This window comes from Lipotes vexillifer, unplaced genomic scaffold (assembly GCF_000442215.2).
Source record: "Lipotes vexillifer unplaced genomic scaffold, Lipotes_vexillifer_v1.1 scaffold334, whole genome shotgun sequence".
NCBI lineage: Eukaryota > Metazoa > Chordata > Mammalia > Artiodactyla > Lipotidae > Lipotes > Lipotes vexillifer.
Window position 1 is genome coordinate 193,282 of NW_006799673.1, and position 16,165 is coordinate 209,446.

Consider the following 16,165-nt stretch of genomic DNA (forward strand, 5'->3'; position numbering starts at 1 on the left):
CCGGGCCGCGCTCTCGCAGCTCCGCCTCTCCCCGCTGCCGCGGCCCGCGTCGGTCGGGGCTGGAAAATGGCGAGGGGCTGTGTGGCGGCCTGGGCGGCTGCTCCCTTTGTAACTGACTCCACCGGCAGGAGGCGGCTGCCCCGCGGCTTAAGAGGGCAACAGCGACACCACCCCCGCTACCGCCCTGGGAAAGGGCTGCCCCCGCTACCGCCTGGGAAAGGGCTGCCCCCACCCCGCCCCCATCCCTCCCCGCCCCGGCGCGTGCACGCGGCTACCGCGCGCGCCCGCCAGGCCGCCCCCTCCTCACCGTGACCCAGCCCCCTTCCGCCCGGCCCAACTGCTCTGCTCGCGCCCGCGGACGCCAGGCTCGGGCCAGCTGGCGCCCCGGCCTCTGATCACCAGGAACCTGAGACCCCCGCGCTCCCCTGTTCTCCAGCCCTAGACCAGACACGTGCGCGGCCTACTGCGCCGGCCACGTCGGCGGGGCAGCGGATGCGCGCCGGCCCCTGGGGGCGGTGCTCCGCGAGGCTACGAGCGGGCCACGCACTCACCTGACCCAGCCCCGGGCCCTCCCTGGTGGGAGACTGCGGGCTGTGAGGAGCCTTCGGGATCCGTATCGGCCCACCTAACTTCATCTCCGCTATTCTCATCCTAGTCACTTAGCCACCACTTTAGCCTGAGTTCCTGCCAGGACCTTCTCGCCGGACTCTGCTCACTCCTTTGCTCTCAAACAATCCTTTTACCAAAAAATGGTAATTTGGTCTCTGCCGGCTGCTCCCTCCCACCTCTCGCAATTTCATCTTTCCCCTTACCCACTACTTCTGTTCACTGTGGCATTCATTTTCTCTCCCTCTTTCCAGCCTTGAGCTTTTGTCATTGCCTAAGCTTAAGATAACTCTCTCCACCTCCCATGGAGGCAGGGCTGGCCTATTTTCAGTACAGTCTTAGTTCAAATGTCATCTCAGGAAGGGCCTCCCTGACCACCTAATCTAAAATAGCCACCTAGGCATGGACATATATACACTACCAAATGTAAAATAGATAGCTAGTGGGAAGAAGCCACATAGCACAGGGAGATCAGCTTGGTGCTCTGTGACCACCTAGGGGGGTGGGGATAGGGAGGGTGGGAGGGAGAGGCAAGAGGGAGGAGATATGGGCATATATGTATACGTATATGTATAGCTGATTCACTTTGTTATAAAGCAGAAACTAACACACCATTGTAAAGCAATTATACTCCAATAAAGATGTGGGTTTTTTTGTTTTGTTTTGTTTTGTTTTTGCGGTATGTGGGCCTCTCACTGTTGTGGCCTCTCCCGTTGCAGAGCACAGGCTCCGGACGCGCAGGCTCAGCGGCCATGGCTCACCGGCCCAGCCATTCCGCGGCATGTGGGATCTTCCCAGACCGGGGCACGAACCCGTGTCCCCTGAATTGGCAGGCGGACTCTCAACCACTGCGCCACCAGGGAAGCCCCTCCAATAAGGATGTTTAAAACATAAAAACAGCCACCTAGTCACCCTGTATCACATCATCCTATGTTAATTTCTTTCTCATCACCTGTCACTATCTGATATTTTTCCTGTTTATTTATTGTTTCTGCCCAACATGAATGTCTTATGCAGAGCCATAGTCCCAGAACCTAGAACAAGGCCTTTTATGTAATAGACACCCAATGTTATGAATGTATGCTCCTATCTGGAATCCACAGCACTTAACACAATCCCTGGCATATTCTAGTTGCCCCCAAAATGGATGGAGGACTTCGTGGCAGTCCAAAGGAATATAACATAATTGGGCAGGTAATTAATAGTGTGTTTAGTGGTATGTCCTAGAGGCAGGACCAGTTTCATGGGTGTGCAACCTGTAGTTGCATAGGGGTCCTGGCTTAGAAGGGCCTTGTGCTTGGTTTAATGCTCTGCTAATAATTTTCCAGCAAGGGGCTCTGCATTTTCCTTTTGCACTGGTCTTGACTGGAGGTACCTAGCCTTCTCTGGTGCCTAAATGTATCCTACTTCATGATCTACAAATGGTCCCTTGTCTACTGGTCCTTTAGATAACAAAATTCAGAACAACACTGGGAGGTAGTAAGTCCACTAAATGGGGAACATTTTAAAAGTTTTTATTTTCATTTACTTCTGAGATATCATATCGTGTTATATTGCCTTTCAAGGGGTCACAGACCCCTCTGAGAAACCCTCTAATAAAAGCTATGATCCATCTTCCCAGGAAAATACCTCTGCATGTAAAGTGTTGTATTTATGGGGATTCCTGGTCCTGGCACTAGAGGTACCACTATGAACTGGGACTGGGAGAAGAAGGGGTTCCAGTCCTGAGCTCTGAGCCAGAAATAACTAGGATACTGTATTGGCATTATTGCTGGGTTAAGCACAAGTATGGCTTGCTGCTTTTTTTTCCTTCAGTCCCCAGTACTTTTGGGACCCTAACAGGCATGGCAGTCACAGACAAGGACTTGAGACAAAGAGAACAAATTGTTCAGAACTTGGTATGACTTTGAGAAATAAAATTCCCTGAATAAGTTATTTAATCTATCTAAACTTTATTTTGTTATCTCTAAATTGCTATGAGAAAATAGAGCTTTATAAATTGCAAACACTTTTACTAGTTATATCTCAGAAATATATATAAATATATATATTAATTTCACAGTCCCATTTTTTGAGTATCTGCTGTGTTCCAAGCCCTAAGAGAGCTAGAAATGTAAATAGATACAGTCCCTGAATTCAAGAAGCTTAAAATCTAGCATCAGAAACAAAGCATTGTTTCCTGGTGCAAATAACAGAAAAATGTGACTTAAAGTGGCTTGGACAATAAGGAAATATATTACTTCACATAATAGGAAGTCCAGAATCAGGGCAGGCACTAGGATTGGTTGACTAAAGCTTTGATAATATCAAGAGCGCAGACTCTCTACTTCCTTTGTCAAGATGAGAGCAAGGTGGCTGGAGCTGTTCTTGCAGGTCACATCCAGACATAACAATATCCAGAATCGGAAAGGACTGTTTCTGCCATGTCTCCTTCCAAGACATGGGGATTTTCCAAGAATATACCCAGCTGACTTCTCTTCTGTGTCGTTGGCCAGAAATGTGTCACAAGCCTACCCCTAAACCAATTACAGGTAAATGGATGGGATCATTCATTGGACTTCCAGTCATCTGGGGTGGAATGGATATTGGGGACTCAACCATAATGTCTACTACAGACTCATAAATAAAGACAACATCAGATCACATTTGATAAGAGGTTCAACCTACTGAACTATGACATATCAGAGGAGGAAGAAATTAATTCCAGAAATTATTTGCATAAAAGTATGGCCATGTTCAGAATACATCCAAGAGCCCAGCTGATTATATAGTACAGCAAGGTGCCAAAAAGAAGATATAGTTGAGATTTTATTTGAGCCTGGATTTTGGAACCCTGAAATACCTGGGACTACTACAGTTTCATTTGGTGAGAGTCATCACTTTTAAGAAGATTAATCTGGCATTAGTGCACAAAATAGATTACAATGGGTTTAAAACTGTCAAGCAGCCCACAAAGAAGAGGCAGGAAACCCAGATTCTAGATCTGGCGTGCCATTAATTCCATGGGGCAAGTCACATCCAACTCAGACATTCTCCAGCTCCAAACAATAGAGTCTTTTGGATTGGTCCAAGTCAATAGTGAGAAACACTGAAATAGAAATGGCAGTGGGCATGGAAAGACTATACTGATTCTAGGGATATTTCTAGAGTAGAACGGCTAGATCTTAGAGCTGATTCAGGGATAGAGGAAGGGAGAGAAGTGTTGCTTTGTTTAAAGTAACAATTTGAAATTTCTAGGGCAGGTGGCTGGGAAGGAGTGATACTATTGACACAGCCAGACGAAGACGAATTTGAGGTGCTGATGGGACCTCACACAGAGAATTGTATTATAGGTCTGGAGTTTATAAGGGAAGTCAGAGCAAGGGACATATACTTGTGGATCAGCCAAACGGGATGATAGTCGAAATCGAAAGTCAGAGGATGACCCGTGTGTCAAATTATTTGTGGAAAGGGCAAGAAAGATCAGAACCAAGAAAAAGCCATGGGCTTTAGGGATTAGGAGGTCAATGGTGTTTTAGAGAAAACAATAGAATGATGGGCATGGGGTGGAAGTGGAGACAGTGTATGTAGACTGCTACCTTGAAAGGTTTCAGAGTGATGAGAAAGAAAAATGAACAGTCATGTAGTAGCATAGCAAAGGGAAGCTTTGGGGTTTTGTATTGTTTTTATTATAGTATGGACAGAGGTGGATTTACTGTGTCACTTAAGATTTAGGGCCCCTTACACAGGCACAGGCCCCCTTCTGTATAAATATTAGCTTTTGGTTTTAAGTGGGTATTTGTAATTTTGTATTCTTTTTCTTGAAGAGAGCTCTCCAGATTGAATAAGCTTCAGGCCCTACAAAACCTGGATCTGCCCCTAAGGAGAGAGCCATTTACAGGCAATGAAAACTGAAGACACAAGAGGGGAGATAAGGCGTAGAACTAGGTTCTGGAAGAGGAGGGAAAGGATGGGATAAGGAGCTACTCACAGAGAGAAATTCCCCCTGCAAGGAGGATGGGGGTGGGGGAGAGAACTGGGGAACACACAAAGAAAGGTTGAGTTAGAGTGGAGGGTTGTTGAGAGACCTCATGCTGAATAAATGACCTTGAATATAGCAAGGCACGTTCAGGGATGGGCAAGACAGATAAATACAGAAGCCAGAGGACAACGGAGCGCTGACAAAAATGGGTTGAAAACTCTGACCATGGAGTCCCACGTGGATGCACATGAAGGACCATGAGAAGAAGGTGGGCTTGAGAGTCTGGAAGTCTCCAGGGAGACAGAGCAAGTTCAGTAATGAAAGAAGGAGTGGGAGAAATCACAACGTGTACGGAATTGCAAACTTCAAGAACTTGAATGTGGAATAATTCCCAGTGACAGCATATTCCATGCTACTCTGTTTCAACATATCCTGCAGGGCTACTCTCAAATGCCTTTATCCTTTTTCAAGGCTTCCCTAGTCCTATAAAATGAATTTAATCTCTCCTTTTCTCCAATTTCCCAGTACCTTGCCTGTTCCGGCACTTATTTCATTGGTTTTGCCTTGGTTATGACTAGCTGGTTTTAGGTTTGTCTCCTCTACTAGATTATAAACTTCTTGTCTTAATCGTCTTCATATCTGTAGCACTTAGCCCAATCCTTGGGACATAGAAAGCACCCAATGAGTGATCACAGAGTGAACATAGCCTACTGGAAGTGAAAGCCATGTAACGTCTTCAATTAAAGAGACTGCAAGTAAATTGTGAGAGAAGTGATCTAGTTTCAGTGAAATCTCAGGGAAGCTGCGAGGACCTCTCTCCCTCTCTCCCTGTCCGAAGAGCGCACACATCATTATGTGGCCGCATATACCCAGACCACAGTATGCCCAAACCACAGGGCTCCTCACGAGGCACAGGAAACGGGGCCCGTCCCTGTTGAAATGAACAAGTGACTCATTATTCTGCTGCAGCCAACTCAGCCAGAAACTGTTCTAAGCTGAAATTTTCACAAGTTTGGGCTCTGGCTTATAATAAAACTCCTATCTTTGATTTTACTTTTAGTTACCGATGCCCATCTCTTCCCTGTATTGTAAGGGGCTTTCACCAAGGTGCAAACACGCTGAAATTGTATGAATTTGAAGTAGATATGCATATGAATATTATTCTGGGGAGAAAGTCGAAAGCAGCACTATCCTGCAGAACTTTCTGTAGTGATGGAAGTGTTCTGTATTTGCACTGTCCGCTAGCCATATGTGGCCATTGGGCACTTGAAAAGTGATTAATGTGACTGAAGAACTGAACGTTACTTTTATTTAATTGTAATTAATTTAAATTTAAATAGCCACACATGGCTAGTGGCTACCATATTGGACAGCACAGCACTAGGTTATTCTATAATACCGCATATTAGCTCAGTCCAGCACTTCTTTTTAAAACATGTCTGTCCTTCCTTACTCCTTGAAAGCAGCAACCATCTGTTGCTAATTACCATATCTTCAGTGCCTGACAGACTCAGTGTTTAATAAATGTTAAATGAAGACCAAATTTCACATTTTCTCTGAACTTAGTTTTCTTATTTCTAACATAAAGACAGTGAGCACTAAGATTTCTTCTAGCTCAAAAAACAAAAACAAAAAACCCTAAGACTCTAGTAAGCAAATATTCACTCATTCAACAAGTATCTACTGAAGTAGCCAAGTTACTCCACTATTGTAGCAACCTGAGGAAACTATCATTATACTCCCAGACAACTGAATTTCAGAAAAGGGAAGTAATTTGCCCAAGATCATGCAGCAAGTAACTGACCAAGTCAGAATTTGAACCCAGGTCGGTCTAGCCGTTTCCACTATAATCCTGCTTCTATATAAATTATAAATAAAAATGTAAATTTAGATAAATATGAATTAGCATTGAGAAGGCAGGGCAGCACAGAAACTTCACTGGAGTGAGATATAGATCTTCCCGTTAGGAAGATAACAGGTTCTATAGACAGATTCTTGATTGCTGAGTGAGGGCTGCCAGCTCCTTCAGGAAGACCACCTGGTCTATTGAGAAGGGGCACATGCTCCTCCAGAGAGGCTACTTAATACAATGGGACGAACTCCGGACCCCTGATGCTGACGAAAGGAGACAGGAGGGAAATCAGCCTGAGGTTTATTACAGTAAATCCCTAGAAACCTTTCAGAGCATCATCTCCCCTCCGTTATCAGCATATGAAAGATTCAAATAAAAAGATTCCCTCCTTATCCCATCCACTTGGGAATTTTGTCACATTCTTACAAAATGTTCTTTTGGAATGTTTAAGGCTAATGAGTGAGAACGTCTTTCTAGAGCTAGGCATAATATACCTTCGACCCAGTAATTTTTCAAATGTAAGCATTTATCCTGAAGAGCTACTTGAGCACGTATGTCAAGATTTAGTTACCAAAGGGAATGCTACTAAACGCATCAAACATTTATGAGCCAATTGGAGAAATCTGAACATTAAATATTTGCTGATATTATGGAATTATTGTTTAATTTTTTTGGTGTGGCGATAGTATTGTTATTGCTATTTTATTTTTCAAATGAGAGTTATCTTTTGGAGCTACTTATTGTTGAAATTAAAAAAAATTGGGTTAAAATATTTATTCCAGCTCTTTTTATAATAGTAAAATATAAGGAGGGACCCAGTGCTTAGAATTGGATGTACCAATGTAAGTTTTTGTCTGTCCTCACAATGGAATAACGTGCAGCCATTAAAATCAAGTTGTGTTTATATATCTGGAAGGATATACCAAAATGTTAACAGTGGTCAATTCTCTTGAAAAGTGGCACATAGGCAACTATAGCTCATTCCCCTCCAGGGAACTCTGAGAACATTACAGAATACGCCTCAAAGTTATCCCGACCATAAGGGAAGACGCTGGTGTATTCATTCACCAGCTCCCCGTTCGCTATTGGTCACGGGCTGAGTACACTGTGCATGACAGAACATGCCCCCCACGATAGAAGGTTGCATATGATCACAGATTTCTTTTTTTTTTAAGTTATTTCTGAGATATACATTTTAAAGTAATAACTAGAATTATGACTTATGACATTATACCAGAACATATAAGATTTTTAGAAATTTCATGGAATGTCTGAAACATTTATATTAACATATTTACATACAAATAACCCAAAGAAAGTTTAGTATTAGTTGTTCGTTTGTTTGTTTATACTGCAGGTTCTTATTAGTCATCAATTACATACACATCAGTGTATACATGTCAATCCCAATCGCCCAGTTCAGCACACCACCATCCCCACTCCACCACGGTTTTCCCCGCTTGGTGTCCATACGTTTGTTCTCTACATCTGTGTCTCAACTTCTGCCCTGCAAACCGGTTCATCTGTACCATTTTTCTAGGTTCCACATACATGCATTAATATACGATATTTGTTTTTCTCTTTCTGACTTACTTCACTCTGTATGACAGTCTCTAGAGCCATCCAAGTCTCAACAAATGACTCAACTTCATTCCTTTTATGGCTGAGTAATATTCCATTGTACCACATCTTCTTTATCCATTTGTCTGTCAATGGGCATTTAGGTTGCTTCCATGACTTGGCTATTGTAAATAGTGCTGCAGTGAACACTGGGGTGCATGTGTCTTTTTGAATTATGGTTTTCTCTGGTTATATGCCCAGTAGTGGGATTGCTGGATCATATGGTAATTCTATTTTTAGTTTTTTAAGGAACCTCCATACTGTTCTCCATAGTGGCTGTATCAAGTTACATTCCCACCAACAGTGCAAGAGGGTTCCCTTTTCTCCACACCCTCTCCAGCATTTGTTGTTTGTAGATTTTCTGATGATGCCCATTCGAACTGGTGTGAGGTGATACCGCACTGTAGTTTTGATTTGCATTTCTCTAATAATTAGTGATGTTGAGCAGCTTTCCATGTGCTTCTTGGCCATCTGTATGTCTTCTTTGGAGAAATGTCTGTTTAGGTCTTCTGCCCATTTTTGCATTGGGTTGTTTATTTCTTTAATATGGAGCTGCATGAGTTGTTTATATATTTTGGAGATTACTCCTTTGTCCGTTCATTCGTTTGTGAATATTTTCTCCCATTCTGAGGGTTGTCTTTTCATCGTGTTTATGGTTTCCTTTGCTGTGCAAAGGCTTTGAAGTTTCATTAGGTCCCATTTGTTTATTTTTGTTTTAATTTCCATTACTCTAACGGGTGGATCATAAAAGATCTTTCTGTGATTTATGTTAAAGAGTGTTCTTCCTATGTTTTCCTCTAAGAGTTTTATAGTGTCCAGTCTTACATTTAGGTCTCGAATCCATTTTGAGTTTATTTTTGTGTATGGTGTTAGGGACTGTTCTAATTTCATTCTTTTACATGTAGCTGTCCAGTTTTCCCAGCATCACTTATGGAAGAGACTGTCTTTTCTCCATTGTATATCTTTGCCTCCTTTGTCATAGACTAGTTGACCATAGGTGGGTGCGTTTATTTCTGGGCTTTCTATCTTGTTCCATTGATCTATGTTTCTGTTTTTGTGCCAGTACCGTATTGTCTTGATTACTGTAGCTTTGTAGTATAGTGTGAAGTTAGGGAGTCTGATTCCTCCAGCTCCGTATTTTTCCCTCAAGACTGCTTTGGCTATTCGGGGTTCTTCTGTGTCTCCATACAAATTTTAAGATGATTTGTTCTAGTTCCGTAAAAACTGCCACTGGTAATTTGAGAGAGATTGCATTGAATCTGTAGATTGCTTTGGGTAGTATAGTCATTTTCACAATATTGATTCTTCCAATCCAAGAACATGGTATATCTCTCCATCTGTCGGTATCATCTTTAATTTCTTTCATCAGTATCTTATAGTTTTCTGCATACAGGTCTTTTGTTTCCTTAGGTAGCTTTATTCCTAGGTATTTTATTCTTTTTGTTGCAATGGTAAACGGGAGTGTTTCCATAATTTCTCTTTCAGATTTTTCATCATTAGTGTATAGGAATGCAAGAGATTTCTGTGCATTATTTTGTATCCTGCAACTTTACCAAATTCATTGATTAGCTCTAGTAGTTTTCTGGTGGCATTTTTAGGATTCTCTATGTATAGTATCATGTCATCTGCAAAGAGTGACAGTTTCACTTCTTCTTTTCCAGTTTGGATTCCTTTTATTTCTTTTTCTTCTCTGATTGCTGTGTCCAGGACTTCCAAAACTATATTGAATAACAGTGTCTCGTTCCTGATCTTAGAGGAAATGCTTTCAGTTTTTCAGCATTGAGAACGATGTTTGCTGTGGGTTTGCCGTATATGGCCTTTATTATGTTGAGGTAGGTTCCCTCTATGCCCACTTTCTGGAGAGTTTTTATCAAATTGGGTGTTGAATATTGTCAAAAGCTTTTTCTGCATCTATTGAGATGATCATATGGTTTTTATTCTTCAATTTGTTAATGTGGTGTATCACATTGATTGATTTGCATATATTGAAGAATCCTTGCATCCCTGGGATAAATCCCACTTGATCATGGTGTATGATCCTTTTAATGTGTTGCTGGATTCTGTTTGCTAGTATTTTGTCGAGGATTTTTGCATCTATATTCATCAGTGATATTGGTGTGTAATTTTCTTTTTTTGTAGTATCTTTGTCTGCTTTTGGTATCAGGGTGATGCTGACCTCATAGAATGAGTTTGGGAGTGTTCCTTCCTCTGCAATTTTTTAGAAGAGCTTGAGAAAGATGGGTGTTAGCTCTTCTCTAAATGTTTGATAGACTTCACCTGTGAAGCCCTCTGGTCCTGGACTTTTGTTTGTTGGAAGATTTTTAATCACGGTTTCAATTTCATTACTTGTGGTTGGTCTATTCATATTTTCTGTTTCTTCCTGGTTCAGTCTTGGAAGGTTATACCTTTCTAAGGATTTGTCCATTTCTTCCAGGTCGCCCATTTTATTGGCATAGAGTTGCTTGTAGTAGTCTCTTAGGATGCTTTGTATTTCTGCGGTGTCTGTTGTAACGTCTCCTTTTTCATTTCTAAGTTTATTTTTTATTATTATTTTCTTTTTTGCGGTACGTGGTCCTCTGTTGCGGCCTCTCCCGTTGCGGAGCACAGGCTCCGGATGTGCAGGCTCAGTGGCCATGGCTCACGGGCCTAGCCGCTCCATGGCATGTGGGATTTTCCCGGACCGGGGCACAAACCCATGTCCCCTGCATCAGCAGGCAGACTCTCAACCACTGCGCCACCATGGAAGCCCATTTCTAAGTTTATTGATTTGAGTCCTCTCCCTCCTCTTCTTGATGAGTCTGGCTAATGGTTTATCCATTTTGTTTATCTTCTCAAAGAACAAGCTTTTAGTTTTATTGATCTTTGCTATTGTTTTCTTTGTTTCTATTTCATTTATTTCTGCTCTGAGCTTTATGCTTTCTTTCCTCCGGCTAACTTTGGGTTTTGTTTGTTCTTCTTTCTCTAGTTCCTTTAGGTGTAAGGTTAGATTGTTTACTTGAAATTTTTCTTGTTTCTTGAGGTAGGCTGCTTTAGCTATAAACTTCACTCTTAGAACTGCTTTTGCTGCATCCCATAGGTTTTGGATCATTGTATTTTCATTGTCATTTGTCTCTAGGTAATTTTTGATTTCCTCTTTGATTTCTTCAGTGATCTCTTGATTATTTAGTAATGTACTGTCTAGCCTCCATGTGTTTGTGTTTTTTACATTTTTTTCCCTGTAATTCATTTCTAATCTCATAGCATTGTGGTCAGAAAAGATGCTTGATATGATTTCAGTTTTCTTAAACTTACTGAGGCTTGAGTCGTGACCCAAGATGTGATCTATCCTGGAGAATGTTCCATGCGCACTTGAGAAGGAAGTGTAATCTGCTGTTTTTGGATGGAATGTCCTATGAATATCAATTAAATCTATCTGGTCTATTGTGTCATTTAAAGCTTCTGTTTCCTTATTTATTTTCATTTTGGATGATCTGTCCATTGGCGTAAGTGAGGTGTTAAAGTCCCCCACTAATATTGTGTTACTGTCGATCTCCTCTTTTAAAGCTGCTAGCAGTTGCCTTATGTATTGAGGTGCTCCTATGTTGGGTGCATATATTTTTATAATTGTTATATCTTCTTCTTGGATTGATCCCTGGTTCATTATGTAGTGTCCTTCCTTGTCTCTTGTAACATTCTTTATTTTAAAGTCTATTTTATCTGATATGAGCATAGCTATTCCAGCTTTCTTTTGATTTCCATTTGCATGGAATATCTTTTTCCATCCCCTCACTTTCAGTCTGTACGGTTCCCTAGGTCTGAAGTGGGTCTCTTGTAGACAGCATATATATGGGTCTTGTTTTTGTATCCATTCAGCAAGCCTGTGTCCTTTGTTTGGAGCATTTAATCCATTCACGTTTAAGGTAATTATCGATATGTATGTTCCTATGACCATTTTCTTAATTGTTTTGGGTTTGTTTTTGTAGGTCCTTTTCTTCTCTTGTGTTTCCCACTTAGAGAAGTTCCTTTAGCATTTGTTGTAGAGCTGGTTTGGTGGTGCTGAATTCTCTTAGCTTTTGCTTGCCTGTAAAGCTTTTGATTTCTCCGTTGAATCTGAATGAGATCCTTGCCAGGTAGAGTAATCTTGGTTTTAGGTTCTTGCCTTTTATCACTTTAAGTATATCATGCCACTCCCTTCTGGCTTGTAGAGTTTCTGCTGAAAAATCAGCTGTTAACCTTATGGGAGTTCCCTTGTATGTTATTTGTCGTTTTTCCCTTGCTGCTTTAATAATTTTTCTTTGTCTTTAATTTTTGCCAATTTGATTACTACATGTTTTGTCATGTTTCTCCTTGGGTTTATCCTGTATGACACTCTCTGTGCTTCCTGGACTTGGGTGGCTATTTCCTTTCCCATGATAGGGAAGTTTTTGACTATAATCTCTTCAAGTATTTTCTCGGGTCCTTTCTCTCTCTCTTCTCCTTCTGGGACCCCCTATAATGCGAATGTTATTGCATTTAATGTTGTCCCAGAGGTCTCTTAGCCTGTCTTCATTACTTTTCATCCTTTTTTTTTTTCTTTATTCTGTTGTGCAGCAGTGAATTCCACCATTCTGTCCTCCTGGTCACTTATCCGTTCTTCTGCCTCAGTTATTCTGCCATTGATTCCTTCTAGTGTATTTTTCATTTCAGTTATTGTGTTGTTCATCTGTGTTTGTTTGTTCTTGTTAAACATTTCTCACATCTTCTCGATCTTTGCCTCCATTGTTTTTCCGAGGTCCTGGATCATCTTCACTACCATTATTCTGATTTCTTTTTCTGGGAGGTTGCCTATCTCCACTTCATTTAGTTGCTTTTCTGGGGTTTTATCTTGTTCCTTCATCTGGTACATAGCCCTCTGCCTTTTCATCTTGTCTATATTTCTGTGAATGTGGTTTTTGTTCCACAGGCTGCAGGATTTTAGTTCTTCTTGCTTCTGCTCTCTGCCCTCTGGTGGATGTGGCTGTCTAAGAGGTTTGATGGGAGGGACTGGTGGTGGGTAGAGCTGACTGTTGCTCTGGTGGGCATAGCTCAATCACAGATTTCTTTACTTTGGATATTTGTGTTCTCTCTGTGACAGACCATAGTTGTCCATGCCTGCCCCGCCCCAACGCCCCCCCATTCTCCTCTTTCAAAATAAGAATTTAAATTGGACATAGGGCTACCTAACCAGAGACGTCTTTTTCAACTTTCTTCGCAGGTAACTGTGGCCAAATAGCCTAGTTATGGACCGTGGTGTGTGGCTGGAAGGATGTACACTACTTCCAAGTCTTGCCCTTAAAAGGAGGGGTCAGACACTCTACTACTCCCCCACCCTGACTCCCCACTTTCCTCTGGAGGGGATGCTAAGACCAGAACAGCCAACCTGGACTCAGTGACAGAAACCACATGTTAATGATGGAGGAGCCACCCTCCCAGCTTTTGAAGGTATCTCCTGATTGTTATGTAAGAGACAAACTTCTTTCTAGTTTAAACACTATATTTTGCGGTCTCTATTTATACCAGCTTAGCCTGTACCCTAACCAAAACAATTCCTTTCTCTCAGGACTTTAAAATTTTCCTTTTTAGCCTTATCTTATCCCTCTTATTGGATAATGTCTTTTAGTATGATTCCTTACCTCCTTCCTGGCAAGAGGCAAATAATTTTAAAAAATAAAGAACAACTAAATCCCTGTGATATTTGCTATATCCATGGCTTCCAGTCATGCTTTAAATCATCTTTTTATATTTGGGAAGGTTCTGTCAAAGATAAATACAGCTGGACATGAGTAAAAGTGATCTAAACAGAGTTTATTCAGTAACTACTGAGAGCACAGGAAATACTGTGCTCTGATTTGTACAGAGGTGACAGCGCATTTTAAAAGGAGAAGGAAGGAGCAGCGAGGGGGAGAAAGAGGGAACTCAAGTAGAAAGTTACAAAGGGTTGCCAGGTGTACATGTGATTTGCCCAGCTGTGTCTGATAGCTGGCAATTATGGAAGTTAGGATTCTCTCCTCCCACACAGACTGGGAGACAGAGGCCCTATCCCTCTTGATGATAACATTTTAGAGGAATTGTTTTCAGGTTCTTGTAAAAGACACTCCTGACTTGTAGGAGATACATAAACATCTGGAGGGGACAGAAAAAGGATTCATAATTGCAAGTCCCTTCTGATAAATGCTCTAAGAAAGGGAGATCAGATGCCTTTCCTCAGGTGTTGGCTGGAACAGACCGTAAATTCCTTTGACAGCCCTGAGCTTTTCCAGACAGGCACTCGGGAGGCAGCTGGGTTGTCCCAGGCATGCAGCCTTAGGCTGCTAGAAGCCATGCTTTTGCAGTTCCCAGTTCCCACTTTATGAATCCCACCACCTCAATGTAGGAGTCAGAACTCACAGCTCCAGACTCCCTTGCAGCTAGGTTGCAGGTGCTTGACGAAGTTTCTAACATATTCTTGGATGGTAACATGTGAGTAACATGATGAGGAGGCCAGACTCGGGGAAAATGATCTTGAAGTAAGCACAGTAGTGAAGATATTGGGATTTTGTGGCAGCAAGGCTGATGTCTCTGAGGGGTTGTGTAAGACTGGGTCTCAGAGCGTGTAAATACTGCGTATGGAACTGCTTGCTGCTCCTCAAGACAACTGCCACCACCAGGATGAAAGACTGCTGCTGGGGGGATGCTGACAGAAACAGGAAGCAATAACAAGGAAAGCACAGATCCCTTCTCCGTTCTCCAACCTTTCAGATGCCTTCAAGCAACTCCTACCACCCAGTACGCAGAAGAGGAATATAGTCTGTAGCCCCAATACCCCAAGCAGAGTATAGAAGGGTGGGTTTGAAACAGAGAAACAATAGCTTAATAGTCAGCAATGATCTTAAAAACAAAGGTGTTATATGTTCTTAGAGGTACATTATTTCTTGCAATGGAATAGACCCTTTGGTTATTTCCTTTATTTGTCTCTTTTCTTCTTGTCCTCTTCTCTCTTCCTAAGTGATCTCCTCCATGGCTTCAATTACAGTCTCTATGACATTATCCCCAAATTTCTATTCCTAAGGCAGACCTCTTGTCTGCACTGCAGTCCTATATATTTGATTGCCTTCTCAGTATCTTCTCCTTTTGTCTCCCAGGCCCCTCAAACTTAACACATCCAAACTCTGGGTCTTTCCCTGGAGGATGCTCCTCCTGCAGCATTCCCTAGTTCCATGAATACACCACCATTTCCCCATTTCTTCTTCTTTTTTTTTTTTGGCCACACTGGGTGGCATGCAGGATCTTAGTTCCCTGACCAGGGATTGAACCTGTGGCCCCTGCATTAGGAGTGTGGAGTCTTAACCACTGGATTGCCAGGGAATTCCCACCATTTCCCCATTTCATGCTAACACCTGAGAGCTACTCTTGATACCTCCCCTCTTCCCTCATTTTTCACATCCATTTAGTACCAAGTTCTGTGGGTGTACCTCCTCATTATTTTTGAATGTCTTCTTCACTTCTCTCCATATCTACTACCCCTGCCCTGGCCCAAGCCACCATCTTCTCTCACCTGAGCTGTTGCAACAGCCTCCTAAGTAATTCCCTGCATCCACTTTTGCTCTCCACAAGTGCAGTCTTCTCAGTGATCTTTTAAAAATCTGATCATAACTCCTCTAGGTTTAAAACCCTTCACTGGTTTCCTGTTACTCTTAGGATGAAGTCTAGAATCCTGACCATGGCTTGCAGTCTGCCTACCTTCCCAAACCATTTTACAGCCCTCTCCTTCTGATCATTTATATACTAGGCCATGAATCTGTTTTCAGTTACTTCAAAGTACCATCTCTGTCCTGCGTCACGACCTTTGTGCATGTCTTTCCCTCTGTCCAGATTTCTCTTCCCATCTCCTAGACCCTTTACCTCACTATCTTCTACTAATCCTTCAAGTCTCAGCTTAAATGTCACTTCCTCAGGGAAGGCTTCCCAGATCTAACTTCCATCACTGTCGCCTGGGCTAGGTAAGGCCTGCTTTTATGAGCTCTAATAGTACCCTCAAATTCTTTGTGGCGTTCATCACCCTTGTAATTGCTTATTTATATAATTATAAATAATTATATAATATGTAATATGTCTTCTCACTACACTTAAAGTCCATGAGGACAATGTCT

The 16,165-nt window shown here is 42.1% G+C and overlaps 1 protein-coding gene across 1 annotated transcript in view; it reads right to left on the minus strand.

Annotated features, from left to right (window-relative positions):
- UBE2Q2 (ubiquitin conjugating enzyme E2 Q2) overlaps window positions 1-68 on the minus strand; it is a 71,487-nt gene extending 71,419 nt beyond the window's left edge. Inside the window, exon 1 of the mRNA XM_007471841.1 lies at window positions 1-68. This exon is cut by the window's left edge and continues 285 nt beyond it. The gene's annotated coding sequence lies outside the window, so the exon portion shown is untranslated.
- Window positions 69-16,165: the final 16,097 nt, after the last annotated feature.